This window comes from Seriola dumerili, unplaced genomic scaffold, assembly GCF_002260705.1.
Source record: "Seriola dumerili isolate Sdu_G_001 unplaced genomic scaffold, Sdu_1.0 BDQW01000025.1, whole genome shotgun sequence".
NCBI classification, from domain to species: Eukaryota; Metazoa; Chordata; class Actinopteri; order Carangiformes; family Carangidae; genus Seriola; species Seriola dumerili.
This window is the reverse complement of record NW_019174280.1, coordinates 9,848,942-9,864,197: the sequence shown is the minus strand read 5'-3', so window position 1 is coordinate 9,864,197 and position 15,256 is coordinate 9,848,942.

Here is a 15,256-nt window from a genome sequence, read left to right as displayed (position 1 = left end):
CATCTGTGCCCGCGTGCGTGTGTGTGTGTGTGTGTGTGTGTGTGTGTGTGTGTGTGTGTGTGTGTGTGTGTGTGTGTGTGTGTGTGTGTGTGTGTGTGTGTTTGAGTTCATAAAGTGACTGTGGGATGTTTGATCAGTGGTTCCCTAGAGAAGTTCTTGTCTCTATCAATCACGACAACTCGCAGCTGTGTGAACTCCTGTGTGAACATCTCTACAAAATTGCCCTTTCTGTTTGTCTTTCCGTTTGTCCGAGTGTGTGTGTGTGTCTGACTGCGTGGGTGTGTTGTTTGTGCTGTGTTGTATATCTTGTTCTGCCATATTTGAACAATAAAACAGGATATGAGATTGAAAACCAATACCCTCTCTGTCTCCTGATTTCAGTCTAGTTGTACGTGTGGGTCCGCAGTGGTTACAGATTGTGCTTGTATGTAGTATATGTACAGTTCACATCAAGATTGTCATATATTCCAAAAGACTGTGTTGGCCCCGTACGTTTCTCTAACAGTGTTCTAGGCATTATGAAACATGTCACTGGACAGTGCCCGAATCTTCTAAAAGGATTGCACTATTAGTGACAAATACAAAAGCTAAGATTCAAAAAGAGATTTTCATGAAAGCATTTGTTTCTTAAATGTCATGTCAATATGGGGGGGAGGGGGCGGACAGTTCAATAAACTCATTTTGTAATAAAACTGTTAAAATAAAGAGAACCCAGGTCTATTTAATGGAGGAATTTAACACCCCCAGCCCCACCCAATGCTTCCATTTTCTTCAACATCATTGCATCATGGCCAAATGGTGCATGCCTCATTTTTCGGTTCAAGTCCCTTCAGACCTCCTCTCAGGATTATGCAGGAATTCCTTATTGACATCTCTGACTTCTGTTCCTGTGAAGTCTCCAATTTACCTCAGTTGAAGGGAGAACACTGCCTTTACTTGGGACATGCTTACATTAGCCATTTATTTCTAATTGTTTAAAGCAAAAACAACGCTTCTCTCATGTTTACCCTTTTAATTTGAAACATCTGCAGGAAGTCAGTGAGTGTCACTGACGTTAGCTCAACGTGCAGTGAAACCACAGTAAAGAACAAGCTGGTGAATTAAACTGGTATTTCTGTTGAAAAGAGAAAGACAGTGTATTATGCTGAATGTACCAGAGTCGAGGGGCTTGTCATCTGTATTTTTCCCTTGGGGGGGGGTGTAACTGGTTTTACAAGGAGTCTGGATCAAGGACAGTGTCACATGGCGCTCCCAACACAGAAAGCATCTGTGCTGCGAGGAGCTGAGTTAATGCTCCTGGTGCAGTGGGATATCTGTAGGCAATGCCATGAATGACCAGCAAGAGGCAGATAGGTGGACAGCTAGTGATAAATGAGTGGATGATTTGGATCCACGACCTAGAAATGAAACCAGTAGGACAGACAATAAAACAAGTGGAAAGAAATAATTGCAGAGTTTTATACAGGCAGGAGAAGAGCAGCTAATTTCATCAACGTTCAGCATAATGAGCCGTTTCACAAACAATATTGACCTTATTCTTACTGTTGACATTTAGGAGGCATAAAGCAGAAGTGAAGGAGGCAGCCTCATACCTGTTGCATAAGCAGTACTAAGACAGAAAAGATGGTGAATAAATATAAAGCATATAAAATCAAAGTAAAGAGCACAGTGTTGCTGTTTTTGCACCTTTCCCTGAGCTTTCTCTCTTATATCAATATTAGCTTTTGAATAAATGAAAAAATGTCAGTGTGAGCTCTGCGAAATAGGTTCATCAGGGTGTTACCAATGTGCTAGCTCTTTTATTTCACAGCTTCCCTCATAATGTGAGAATCTATTCAATTGCATGTAGTAATGCTGCATATCCGATACTGTGATTTAGTCATCGGCTAACCTGTGTGTGATATAGTGCTGTGACGGGCGCACATTCAGTGTGATTCATCAGAATTCGTGGAGAATTAACAGCTTGCCAACTGTGACTGTCAAAAGCATCGTGATTTAACCGGAGACAGGGCTGGGGGATGGATGGATGGATGGATGGATGGATGGAGGGCGCATTGGTAATCGCCTGACCAACATGACTGAAATGATCTGAGGATATAGATATAGCATGGTCTTACGCTTGTCCTATTGGAATTTGCTCTGCAGCCTTCGCCCATCTACAGCCCTCTCTGAGTCACATCACTTGGTATGTGTGGAGGTTTGCTCTGCTGCACTCATGATGCACGGGAGAGCTGGCAGATATTAGATTTCAACCATGAGAATCACAACAAAGACCAGGAAACTGGTCGGAGTATCTGCATTTGAGCGTAGAATGTAAATTAAGGAGGTTTTGTTTTCATCAGTTTGTCTCTTGTCTGGCTGCCAGCATATCTCAGAAACTGTAGTGAAGTGTAGCGGGGTAGACCTTAGGCGAAAAAAATTACAAAAATTGATTAGATATTGGTGATATTAATCTGGGAATTTACAGCTATAGATGAATTTCATCATCAGCTAATAGAGACAAATGGAGATAGAAGACATTTTCCCAACCAAAATGTTCTCACGGCTTCTGAATCAGTTTGGTTGTTAAATTTTCAACACATAATCCACTTTTTCTGACCATAACTCCTGAAATTGCCTCCTAGGTTGATGGTTTTATGGTTGACAGTCCGACTGCTTTGCTGGAAAAACAAAAACATAAGATAAAAAAAGCCTCCCTGCAGAAAATGTCTATTAGCCCTTGTTAGTGCTTCATACCCGCTGTGTCTCATCTGGAATGGAAATCACTGGTGTGACTTGTGCTGAATATTCATGAGGCCCATGATAGGCCCACGTATGTTTCTTCTTCAGAGAGAAAACTGAATTAGAATACTAACATATTTATTAAAGTAGAATATTTTAGTTGTTTATTGTCCATTCAACTTTGAATATTTCATCCCAGACCTTCCTCTGGTTCTCTGGACGGTATGCTCGCTAGCAGGCAGGTTCTCCCCTTCCTCCTATTTCCTATCTTTAAAGTTCTGTATTTTAGTCATATTGCTGTAAATCATCTCAAGACTGTTATATTCATGCTTCCCCAAAATATATTTATTGTGTCAACAAATGATATTACTCCAAATATCAAGCAGTGTAATAATCAAGCTAGTTAGGCTCAGTTAGAGTATCAGAGTCACCCACTTAAATGTCAGAGTGCTCAGCAGCAACAACAACCAATTTTTTCCCCTGGGGCCTCCTATGAGGTTGCACTGTGGGAAGTCTGAGGGTGTGACCCATACTAGGGACCCTTTTACTCTGCACACGGCACAAAAACTGATTTCTATTTTATACTTTACTTTCATCATACCAGTTTTTGTAATTTTTTGTAAGTAGACACGGTCAGGACAGCTGATACCCCAGCTTGAATTCAAAAATACAACCACTAAGAAAACAAACAGGCTGTCTCATTTGACAACAGACAGACAAGACACGAGTGGATGCACAGTGGCTGGCTCTCAAAATTCAGACCAAGAAATTGAATTTTTTTTAAACTAATAACTTAGAAATAATAGATTTTTAAAAAATAAAACAATAACCAAAAACAAACAAAAAAAAAGATACAAGAAAGTAGCAAAACTTGGCCTGCATCCATACAACTGAGTGCTCCTGATGTGTTGTGCAGTTTGTATGCATGTGTGTGTGTGTGCGCGCGTGTGCACGTGAGTGTGTGAGCGTGTGCGTGTGCTCGTACTCTCTGAAGCCCACAGGGTTGTTCTCTGCTTTTGCTCTGAAAGACAAAATATCATCCTCGTTTTTCCTTTTTACCCTCTTTTCTCTGTCTATTTTAGTATCAGTTCACGGCACCATCTGCCTTACTGAACGCATGCACTTTTAAGCGTTTGTGTATGTGTGTGTGTGTGTGTGTGTTTGAGAAAGAAAGAGTGTGAGTGTGTAAGCAGACTCTATACTGTGTATGCATGTCTGGTCAGCTTACTATACTTGCCACCTCACAGATCACTTTTTTCTCATATTTCAGTTGATAACAGCACACAGCGAGCACATACTGTACAATACATACACACACATAGGTGTAATAATCATAATAAAAATTTGAAAAATAGAAACCATCTCACTGAGGGTGTGGGCTGAGAGCTGGCAATTATCACAATAATAATTTTAAGAAATTAAAGGGCAGGCAGAGGGAGGGGGAGTGAGAGTGTGATGAAGAGCCTCGACTGCAAGGTGACTCGAACATGACTGGAATATGAACAAGCTACCCCCCCTCCCCCTCCCCCTCCACCACCACCACCCCCCCACTCACCCACATACAGATTCACTGAATCTATTAGGAGGAATGATGCTCTGTCTCTCTCTGTCATACACCAAGGAAAGTAAGAAATGCAGCTCTTTTAACGCCAGTAGAAACACACATTTTTTTCATCTGGAGCAGTGTGTGTTTGACTACACTGCTGATATAAAACAATAATTGGAGCCTGGTCGATATTAGAGTTTTTGGATGTGTATACAGTACTTAAAGTGCTTCCCCCCTCAGGAATGTTTATAAAAAAGTGACTTACTAAAAATACAGTTTGAACTTTGAAGTAAACACAGAGAAATAATAATAAACCAAACAGACATAAAAAAAAAAACTCTAACATGTTAAGAAGTTTCTGTTTCTTCTGCTTGATGCCTTTAGCTAGAAATTTACCAAATTTATTTTCCAAGAAAATGTACTTCACCAGTGGTGAAATCCAAATATATACTTTACTCAAATACCGTACCTAAATATAATTTGATTTATTCGTACTCTACTTGAGTTTATCCATTTTATGCTACTTCTACTCCACTACATATCAGGGACACATGGTATGGTATGTTTTACATGACTACATTTATCATTTAATTATACATCTATAGTTTCTAGATTATTATCTTAGATTAGCAGAAAGAGTAGAGGCGGCAAATTAAGGAGGAGGTGCTGGGAGGCAGATTTCAATTTCAGACAGAGTCAGGCAAGCTGTTTTACCCTGCCCTGTCTTTATGCTAAGGTAAGCTAACTGGCTGCTGACTGTAGACTGTGTCAAACTATTCACTCAAAAAATATGATGCATGGCATTGGTTAAAATGGTGAACAGTAGTATAAGGTAGTTAAAATGAACCTTAACAAGCTGCAACATTAAAATAGTGCTTACATATGGAATTTTTCTGAAGGATTCATTAACATTACATTTACATTCTGCTGCATAATGAGTATTTCTGATGCTTAGTCCATTTTACTTCTATCAGAAAACTTGCATATTTATACCTGACTAACAATTTAAATACAGGATGTTCACTATAGTACTTATGCATTGTTGTACGCTATTTGCTTATCATAGGGTTAGGACAAAGGCATGTTACTACAGTCAAGTGATTTATAGCTGAACAATTTTCCGACTGCCTGCAGCTGTGAGAAACTACTGTCGCCTCACACGCTGCACAGTCCCTGACAAACTGTAATCACACTTTCTTAATTACCTCAAAAGCCATTTTCTGTTAATTTGCCGTGATAAACACCCGCTGTGTAACACACACAAACTGATTCATGCTATTCATGCTTCAAGTAATGTTTTGGGAGAAAAACAATTAAATATAGTATCTGGATAGTAGTAAGCTACAATGCAAGGCAAGCTAAAAAAAAAAAAAAGAGTAGTACTTCAACTGCATGTTATTTCGGTCTGAGTCCCTTGACTCTACCTGGTTTACACTTTCTTATTTTCTTATCACAGCAGAGGTGGCCTTGTCAATCAGACTTTGGAGTTGTTCCATTATCATCCAGGATCCATGTAAATATTGAAAAATAAGCTCCTAAGCTCTTCCTTTCAGAGAATCAATGTTTATTTTCTCTGTGGAGGCAACCAGGGTTTCAGGCAGCATCATGGTTTAAGTTCAGGTTTAGTGATGACACAGACGCAGCTGGTGCAGTTTTGTCTCAGTGGAGCCTGGTAATCAGCTCGCCTTCCATCACAGGCCGACTGAACCAACACAAACACGGCACACACATCAGCAGTCCATTATACATGTACACACACACAATAAATTAAGCACAGCACTGAGTCAAAGTGCATAAACATGGGTCTTGACAGGCAGCGTTCATTTTAATGCATTGAGGTTCCATACAGCAGTGGGAAAAGGCTGTTTTTGAAGCAGGTTGTGTGAGTGGGCAGGGAGCTGCACTGTAGAGCTGAGCAGAGGGCAGCAGATAAAGGAGGGAGCAGGGTGAGAGGGGTAAGGAGTTTGACTGTTTGTCTGAGCCGTTTCAAACCGTTACAGAGGAAATGAGGATGCCCTCAGTGACAGTCTCATAACACTGGAGGAGGATGTTATGACTGAAGGTTTTTGATTGTCTCTCTAAGGAAAGTCTGGCTTTTTTAAGATGGGTGTTACCAGTCCTTTTCAGTGAATGGTTTTTTTGTGTGTGTGTGTACCAATGAATGTCAGTGGTGGTTAAATGTTTTTGTGGATAAAAAAATATAACTTTTTGTATATGAGTCATGGATACATGCACATGAATCTTTAAAGCAGTTACATAGATTTTCCCCAATGTTTTACTTAGCTGAATATTAAGCATATAAACTTCAACCCAAAGACATGTCCATATTAAAAGTATTGACACCAAGAGCGTAGGTTTGGTCTCAACATTGGCAGGGACGCAATAACGCTGCCACCCTTCCAAAACAAACAGATTGGCTTTTTAATGCCGTCAACCAAATGGTTTTTTAACATATATGATCTGAATTTACATTCAGGAATGCCCATGTGTTGAATTTCCATATATGAAATATATGTACATATGAAGAAGTGAAATCATATAGGTATTCAAAGTATAGACTATATGTGTAAAAAATTACATATAGAACCTGTTTGAAATTGGAACAATATGATCATATATTGACATATATGTCTAGTTAGTAGAAACGTGTATTTTAGTATGTCTGTTTATATAATAGACATAGGTGACAAAAATATATGTCCATCCAAAAGCATAAAAACATCATAGTATAGTAAGGCATAAAAATGTAATAAAAGGTCATAGTCTATTAAGGCATAAGAAGTTCAAAAAACGTCATAGTATAGTAAGACATCAAAACGTCAAAGAACATCATAGTATAGTAAGGTTTAAAAAATATGTATATATGATAAAATAATATCATATTATATGCTGTCTTCTGTCCCCTGTTGCAGGTGTTCTGCCTGCCCTTATTCTTACTGCTAAGTCTGCTACATCCTGGCCTCCTCTTTCGCTTTGCATTTCCTGGCTTCCATGTTCCTGGGAGACTCCACCCACCTGTGTGGCTGCACCTGTGTGGAAGGGCATAAAAGCCAGGTTTCCTCAGGCTTCTGGCTCTCTCTCCTCCAGGACATTGAGAGACGTTGACAATGTCATTCACAACTAAGTGATGGCAGAAACAATGCTATGCATAGACCTGAACATGGATTGATGTGGGCTCTGTGAGAAATTTCTTGAGTTGACTTTTTACAATTGACTAGAATTTTAGTTAAACAGTATAGTTTGGATATTGGTCTATAGCTATTTGTATCACTCCTATGTCCTCCCTGACATGAGCAGTTTCCCAAGCACTGGTGGAAATAGAAAAATTACTAGTTATTTTCTCAGCAATTAGAGGAGCAGAGAGACGGAAGAAAAAAAATGATCCAAATCCTCAGCAGTAAATATCTTGGGATCAATGGCTTGAAAAGCCTTAATAGCTACGCTGAGAGAGACATGATGAAGAGGCATGATTTGAAGTAGCAACATAATCATGATTAATAAAAAAAAGAGTGTTAGAAGGACGGGATCCACAACCCTAGTCCTCAAAAATGTGACCAGCCTCTGTGAAGTGTCTATTAAAGGCAGAACAGATCTCAATACGATCTTATACTAATCATTCATCAGACTTAACGTGAATAGGCTGGGGGGCAGCAGAATTGCTATTATTAGATTTTACCATCCACCTGAATTTTGCAGTGTTTGAATAAGAGCTAGAGACCAAATTCAGATAATAATCAGATTTAGCAGATTACCAGATTTATTTCTAATCTTGCTAAATGAATCCCAGAGGGATGCCTCTTTGGTCTGTCCAACCAGGGGCCAAGCCTTGTTGCTTGAGAAGAAAATAATTGATAGTTCAGGAGAAAACCATGGATTACATCTTTTTTTTTCACTCTGATCTTTTTAAAAGGTGCATGCTTATTCACAACAGAAAGTAATGTTTTTGTAATATATATATTATATATATAGTCATTCAAATTTGTTACGTTTCTCTTAACTATAGTTTGTGATGAGGTTCTCTTCAGGCGTGTGTTCCTATGCAGCAGGATAATGATCACTGATTCTTAAGTCAAAAACACCATGTGCAATGGTTTTGTCACTCATATTAGAAAAAAATCGCATCAATTATGGTTCTTTAGGCCTGTATTAGGCTTGGTTGGTTCATTGATCAATTGAGATAAATTGAGGCTAGAGCAAACCTTTAATAATCTAAAGAATTAGATAACCAATCAATCTTAAAATCTCCCAAGAAGATCATTTCTGAGTCAGTAAACCCACAGAGTGATTCCGAATGCCAGATAATGAATAGACCTAGCTTCAGCTGGAGGATGTCTATAAACCCCAATGATGACGATGGAAGTATTAGACCCACCATTTATGTTTGGGCACGGTAACAGCAAGTAAAACATTAACAGAAAAGCAGGATTTGACATAAAGGGCCACCCCACCACTCCCTCCATTTATTAAAAAAGTTGCTGGTCAGAAGCCAACTTTCATGTCTTGAGTGCTTGAGAGTCCAGAAGCTTTTGAAACAACCAGCTGTATCATCAAACCATGATTATGTAACACTGACAGAATAATTCAAATGATTTATGTTCACTGTGATGGATTGCTTATCTGAAGAAAGTTTTTTAACTCTGCGTATAATTTTCATGGTGTTGCCTGGAAGGTAGGAAACCCATCAAAAACCTGCACCATGCTTTGGAAAAGGGTTGGCAGTAATATAAAATATAAATAATTGATTATAAATTATCCAAAATAAATTAAAACCTTGGGTGCAGTGTAGACTTCAGCGGGGTTAAAATGATCATATAAAGATGCATTTTGATTGTGCGTGTGTATTTGTTGTCATTGTGGCTTTACGGGATGTGCACAGTCATTGAAAATAAGAAGATGGTGACATACAAAGAGGAAACTGAAGATTTATTGATGATTCGCTTTTCGCCTCCTGTCGTCAGTCACAGATTGTGTATCTGACAGCCTCGCCCTTTGTCCTGCCAGCCTCAAACTGAGATTCATGTTGACTCTGTGTTAATAACCACTGCAATTTACACAGCAGGGAAATATCACCAGCAAACTGCACATCCGTTGAGTGCGTTCTGTAACTGACCAGGCATGTCTGTGGGTGACAGGGTGTGAGTGTGTATGAGTACATGTGTGAATGAGCAGCAGAAATGCCTCTAATTAAAACACACACTGAAAGCAAAGAAGATCTGAGTCTTCAGTCGTATTATTCTTCATTGATTTTTGTTTTGATTTTAATTTTATTTAGGTTTTTTGTGAAAAATGCAGCCTTAAAAGCAGCTTGAGCCACATTAATTTTGTTTTGCTTTATACAGACATGAAAGATTTATTTGAAATAATAATCCTCCCGGCTCTGCTCAAGAAAACGTCTGTGTAACTGTAACTCAGATTGCTAAAAGCTGCTCAAAGATTTTGTCCTTATTAGCAAGATACACACTTTCAAATGTACCCAAACATTCCCTCCCACGCAGTGCACACACACACAAACACACACACACACACACACACACACACACACTCGCGCACACACACACACACACACACACACACAAAATATCAGTAAATATAAGCTGCTGTCCACTGATACTAGATGAAACCTCCAGAGCCACAAATGGACAAGAGTGCACCCACAAGTGTTTACCAAAGTCCAGGCTGCTCTCACACACACACACACGCACACACACATACACACCAGCTGGAGAAGCCAACAGACCCAAACCTCCTCTGAACAGACAAACACACCCCACTCAGGCTGTAAAATATGTTCAAGCTTTGTTTTGGCCAGAGAGAGGCTCAGCACCAAACAAGATAAAACTCTCAGGACAGACAATAGTGTAAAGATTTTGTTACATCATCATCTCACTGTCTTTTCCCACCGCTTCACTTTGCCTAATAACCTAATACTGTTGCTGGTTTCTATTGTTCCGATTGTTCAATTTCCCTTTGGGGCAGCTTTCAGCTTAGACCCAGCAACAGAGGATCACTGATGAGGAGGATGTTGTTTTCCACTCCATTAATCATCAATAATGAAGGTGAGGATGTTGTCCACTCCCTTCATCATCTTAATACAGATTACCATCTGTACACACACACACACACACACACACACACACACGCACGCACACACACACACACATACTACTGAGCAGATGGGACTTTTTCAAAATGAATCAAAGTGAATTTGAAATGGTTTACAGTCAGAGAAATTAGTCACCAGATCTTACTTGAGTGAGGCCTGATTAAGTGTTTATAATAAAACATTTGAAATCCTCTTTCATTATCTGCTGAGCAGTGTGGACCCAGATGGAAATGTGCATGTGATGATTAAGGTGATGGTCATCGCGTCTCCCCTTTGTTCTTGGATCTCTGTTTTACTCTAATTATCCTTCGGATTCATAATTGGGATAATTTAATTAAGAAATAGTTTAACAGGCAGTTTTTTTGCAGTGTAAACGCACTGATATCTGCGCAAAAGTTATTCTGTGTAAGTTTTAAAGTTGGAAAACAGCAGCTGTTATCAGCTGGAAACACAGTGCTGGCAATCAGCCATCTGCAGAGCACACAACAGTTTAAACTAAAAGGCAGCTGCAGCTAAAGTGCATTTGTATGGAAATTATAGATTTTGGTTGCTGATTTGCATATACAGCGCTTTCATAGTCACAAACAGTAACATGGAATCTGTAATAGTCCTGTTTGTTAAAATGGAGGCCAAAATTTAAAAATTGTTGTTTTGATATTTAGTAAGACATTACAGGCTCTAAAACCTGTTTTCCCAACCAGTGTCTTACTATGAATGATGGGTAGGCACACTACTTTCTGTTAGAATAGTTCTGGTTATTTCTCAGGAGACATTTTGATATTTTCTGTTTTGTCTGAGCTCTTCTCACTGGTTTGAAGTGAGCCTGGCTCAGCTGGGAAACACACAGTATTGTGCGCCAATCAGAGTTTAACATGATGATAGTTGTTGGGTTGTTTGCTTGTGTTGCTGCCACCGTCAGACAAGTCTGGCCAAATCACACCGACAAAGTCCTAATGAAGTTGAATTTTTGAGTGTTCAGCTCTCACAAATGTATATCCAAAGTGAAAATGCAACTTCTGGGTTTTTTAAACAGAAATAAGAAAACCTCTTTCAAAATATCACTGACTGATTTGTAACTATGCTAATAACATAAAATCCAGCCTTGGAACAAAGCCTTTCTTAACAGTTTGTTGTGTGGCTCCCTTCACATGTGCAGATAAGGATGGTAGTGTTTTGAAAAACAATCTAATATTGTTGTTTATATATTAGATATGTTTTTAGTTATCTTTAACAAACACCATTTCCCCATAGGCTCTGTACCTTCACAGGCCTAAGGTCAATAGGAGATGGCTCTTTGTAATAACAATATTTTGTCTGAACTTTATGATTGTTGCTAATTGTGTCATGCCTCAGGGCCTTTTCTTCTTGGAAACCTAAAAAAAGTAAAATCTACTTGTGACCCATCATCTGGGCAAGATGCAAAAATACAGAGAGCGACAGAAAAACTATTCTTCATTTTGTTTAACTGAAGTATCTGGTGACACCTTCAATTTTCCTTGACAATCAATGGTTGGTTTATTTTTAAATCTATGTATTCATTTTGCATTTTGCCTTTTTACAGACACTGTCTACGGTGTGCAGTAAAACTAGTGAGGTAACCTGACGTTCCCTCTTTGTCCTTGTTCGTCTCTGCCCTCCACAGTAATCCTCATTACTGTGTGGTAAATGATAATTATGTCAGTAATTGCTTCCTATTTGGCACCATTGCATTCTTCAAATACACACATGCTTGTCCACTTAATTTTATGATTAATCCCATCCTGACCTGATTGCTACTCTGATATATGTGCATTTCCAACATGGCACATGGTTTGTTTGTTTTTTGATTTTGTGCCAGGAAGGACAGCGATCAACTCCCAACTTCTCCTGTCACTTTTGTCAATCTGTCTATCTTTTCTGATTTTGCTCCCCCTTCTGACCTCTGTTCCTCCCTCATTACCCTCCCAGCCTCTCCTCTACCTCTCTGCTTCCTGTCAAAGAAATAAAATTGTCAGACGAGATCCGGAGTGATAGGGTTAGAAGATCATCACCCACTCTGTCACACACACGCTCCCTCTCATATACTTTCAAGTCAGAAGCAAGCAAAAGCCTGGGACACGTTCACTTTCCCCCGGATTCACCCGGTTACCGTGGCAACTCCAGATGAGGAGTGCACTGTGTCTACATTTGTGCATGTGTGCTTAGCTCAGAGCTTTTCATTTAGCAGTAATTGAATGTGAAGGAGGAAGAATGGAGGAAAAACTTGAGTGTGCAATAGTTTACAAGGGTAAGTGTGTGTGTGTGTGTGTGTGTGTGTGTGTGTGTGTGTGTGTGTGTGTGTGTGTGTGTGTGTGTGTTTGAAGGAAGAGAAACAAAAAAGGGCAAAGTAACAATCTCTATATGAAAGGGGACTTTTCTAAGTAAAGTGCGTGACTGAAGCTTTTTTTCTTTTCTTTTTTTTTTTACCAGAGAACAATATGATTACAACACTGGCAGAAAGAGGAGTTAATTTCATTAAGAAAGTGATGACCTGCATATGTGACCCTCTACTTACTAACCCTAATTATACAGATTATTGAAGTGCAAAAAACAATTTATATGTGATGTGAATCTGAATATGCACATGTCCATTGATCTTCTGTCCAAACAGAGAATAACATAAATCCAAATTGTTGCGTTCTTAGCACGAACCCCTGGTCAGGCAAGTGAACATTAGCAGCTGCAAGGTTCATGGATTCACAGCAGTGCTGTGAGCTAAAGGCTAACATCAGTGCGCTTACATACTGATGTCCGGTTGGTTATATTTCTCATTTTCACCAACTTAGTTTAGCATGTTAGTGCTAATTAGCACTAAGTTCAAAGTACAGCTGAAGCCCATGGGAATGTCAGTATTTTGGCAAGTATTTGGTCATAAACCAAAGTGCTGGTGAAACAGTAATGACATGATGATGGTGCTAGCTGAAAAGTCAGAGGATCATATGATTTACCTTCAAATATCGATATCCTATATATCTATATTATCCATACTGAATTACATGACATTCTATCCAGTGGTTGTTGAGAGATTTCTCTCTGAACTAAAAATGTCAACCTCATGGTGGCACAATAGAAAGTCAGGGGAACGCTAAAGCCAGTAGCATTCATCCTCTGGGGACCAAGAATGTCTGTATATTTTTTTTTAATGGCAACACATCTAATTGTTGAGATATTTCAGTATAAACCAAAGTGGTGAACCAACTGGCCAACACTGCCATCGATAAACCCATTCTAGCCTGGCTAAAAAAATGGCTTGATGCACTGTACTGCATATGTGGCATGATAAATCATACCAATTATCCTTACGAAACATTATCCAATGTATTGCAAGGAATCTATGAAAGAAGACCCAGTGTTTATTTTAGCTGTGCGTGGGAGGCAATAATCTGGATAGAGCTAATTCAGTTCACCAAGCATTGCCTAAAACTGAATTTATTTAAGTATTACTCATTGCTCTCTTTTTTTAATGGCAGTTATTGTATTGTGATCATTCAGTTGAAAAATTAAGACCAATTCAGGTACTGAAACAACTAGGATGAGAAGGATGTTTCACAGAAGTGAATTACATGTCCAGAATCGATACAAGATGACACATTCACCAGGCCATCTGCAGCTCATAACACTTATATACGGCTACTCTAAATTTAAACCTGGGCTTCCCACGCAACACGAGCAGAGCTGAAACAGAAACACACATATGCAACGACAGCTTTACCCGACCGTGCTGTGATATCAATCTCCCTGTGCATCCGCATCCCACAGACCTGCAGGTTGCCACATTACATTTAGGGCCGTCTTGTGGGTAAGCCACAGGCCCAACAGTGCATACCCTGACCTACATAGCTCAGGCCTTATAGAGAGATCATGTGATGACTCATACACACACACACACACACACACACACACACACACACACACACACACACACACACACACACACACACACACACACACACACACACACACACACACACACACATACATACATAAAGAAGAATGGGATAAAACGCCCAGAGTACAAGGCATTAGTTGTGATGTGATTATGTCACGGTTGACCTAGTACACATGAAACTTAAATGAAGAGGAATAATGATATCAGGCTTCATGTCTAGAAAACTAAAATCAATATTTCTCCACAGTCACAAGTGATGATGACTATGAGCTGAATTTGCACTGTCATCAGGATGAAAATCACAAGAGATGCTCAGGTCTCTAATGTAATTAAGTGTCAGCTTGCATAAGACGCATGTAATACAGTTACAGCTGACCTGCTGAAGATGTAATGTAATTGAGTGTGGTTGAGTAGGAATGATTTATTATTGATCTCAACCTTACTTTTCTTCTACGTAAACACAAGCGTTTCCTCGGGATTCAAATATTGTGCTGAGGGGAATTAGGACGCTCTTCAAAATACCCAAGAGTGACACTTCAGTCTGTGAAAGGATCTTTCCAGGTAAGCCTTGATCGGAGGGGAGTGGGCAAAGTGTTCACACTCATGTGGGAATTTAACAGTCTCTCATCCTGGCATCAGGATACCTTATTTTGCCACGTCAGAAAACACCAGAAACAGGCGTTTAACCTGCATTGATGTACAAATGTACACTTGGGTGTGTCATGCTGTCACCGGTGGTGGCCTATAACCACAACAGTAGCTCTGCTTGTAACATGACAACAGGGCAAAAACCATGCCGACATGGCCTGAGGGATTCTTTTAGCAACATCACGTCAAAATTTCAAATTTCTCACATTCCGTTTACGTGCAGTGAATTCAGGTTGGCACAAGCAGCAGGTGCAGTTTTGTGTACAGATTTGTAATGGAGTGGAGGTGACGTCCATCTGGTGCAGTGCTGGTTGGGTGGCCCACATCCACT